Genomic DNA, 1,733 nt, shown 5'->3' with positions numbered 1-1,733 from the left:
TGGGGCGGGGGGGGGGGAGAGACACAGTCACAGAGCAGGGGAGGGGTGGGGAGGTGGGGCGGGGGGGTAGGGAGACAGGAGCCTGCAGGTCTGGCCCTCCCTCCACAGGGTGAGCACCTGCTTGGTCCCACGGGGAGGTGGGAGGCCCAGGGCCAGCAAGCCTAAGAAGGGGCCAGGTCCCGAGGGGTGGGGTGGCCACGCGGGGGACTTGAGGACAGCAGACAGCCCCCAAAGACTGGGGGCTGAGGCACCCCGGCTCCCTGGGCAGGAGCCCTCATGGCCTTTAGTGCAGGAGCATGCGCCACCGTCTGCAGCGGGAATCAAGAACCCTGGGGGCCACAGGTCACAGACACGTGTGCACCGGCGGTGGGGCGGACAGGTGAGGGGAAGGCGTGCGGAGCAGAGCAGGGGCTGCTAATGTTAGAGGGGCGTTACGTCACACGGAAACGCGGCCCGGTGTGGGCACGGACGTGTGCATCTTGGGGCAGAGAAGCCAGAACTCCAGACTCCTGCGTGAGTCCAACTAGAGGCCCCGGGGCCACTCACAGACACAGGCTCTGGCCTGGGGACAGGCTGCCCCCCACCCCTGCCCTGGCGCCCAGCCAGCACCTCCCACAGCCACCGCCGGAGCGGAGCAGGCAGCAGAGGCCGGCTGGCCCTGGTGCACCTCCCAGGCGCCCCACCGGAAATAGTGCCGGGACGGCACTGTCCCCACAGCCACCCACCGTGCTGCCTGAGGTGTGGCCCAGACGGCCTCCGGCAGGGTCCCTTTCTTGTGACTTCCCCTGGTCTGTCACACAGCTGTGGTCCTTGGGAGGGACTCGCTCAGAAACTCAGCCTCTGACTCTCCCCAGGCCCCAGATGCCCCTCCACATCCGAGGACCAAGGACGTCCTCCTCTTCCCTGCCCTGTGGCTCCGCCTTGCTGCCCCGGGGGACCTGGACGCCCATGGGACCCTCGTGACACTAGAAAATTCAGCACCGGGCACCCCCCCTTGAGGGGGTGTCGTGTTTGCATGAAGTCTGCCCCCTGGGGACCGGTGACTGGGGTGTCCCCCCCCACCCCTGAGCACACAGGGTAAACTGAAGGCAGGGGGAAAAATACCACAAACACTATTTGCTTAGAAATCTGGCTTTTCCAAACGGAATGCAAAAGACTTCTGTTTTTATAACTAAACTTTAACCCTGCCAGTATTGACTTATGCACTAAATGTATTTGTCTAAATCTAAGTGATTCTACTTATTACAAAAGCTAAGTTCCTCTTTCTTCAAGCTTTCTGTGGTGCCCGTCAGACCCTACACGGGTCCAAACCTGAGCGCAACGGGCGCCCCCAGCCCCGCCTGCAGCCCGCCGCCCACTTCCTCCCCGTCTGGACGGAAGGCTAATATTTGAAGAGGCGTTTCAACAAACACACTCAAAGGCCGGTTCCAATCCATCCTATTAAACATTCGGATATCCGTTAAGCCTTTTTCACACAGAGAGAACTTCAATTGAAAATTCAAAAAAGTTTTACTGTACCACAAAACGATCATTTTAGAAGCTGAGAAGGAAAAGACAACAGTGTCCTACAGGGCCATTCCACAAACTAACTGCTGACCCCTGAAAACGCTTCCTCCACCTCTCGGCCCATCCGGGGCTTGGGGTCTGTCCACAGAGGGGGTGGGGGGTGCACCACGGGGCAGGGGGGACAGGTCAGTCCATCCAGGGGCTCCAGGGTCTGTCCATGGCGGGGG

General features: G+C 61.0%; 1 long non-coding RNA gene across 1 annotated transcript; it reads left to right on the top strand.

Moving 5' to 3' along the window:
* The first annotated feature begins 123 nt into the window (after positions 1–123).
* On the top strand, positions 124–1,210 carry LOC115294481. Its single transcript, XR_003909904.1, has 2 exons — positions 124–379; positions 855–1,210. It is a non-coding gene; the product is annotated as an uncharacterized LOC115294481 (long non-coding RNA).
* Positions 1,211–1,733: the final 523 nt, after the last annotated feature.

This window comes from Suricata suricatta, chromosome 6 (assembly GCF_006229205.1).
Source record: "Suricata suricatta isolate VVHF042 chromosome 6, meerkat_22Aug2017_6uvM2_HiC, whole genome shotgun sequence".
In the NCBI taxonomy this organism is placed as follows: domain Eukaryota; kingdom Metazoa; phylum Chordata; class Mammalia; order Carnivora; family Herpestidae; genus Suricata; species Suricata suricatta.
Note: the sequence above shows the minus strand (reverse complement) of the source record. Positions and strands in the feature narration are given on the sequence as shown.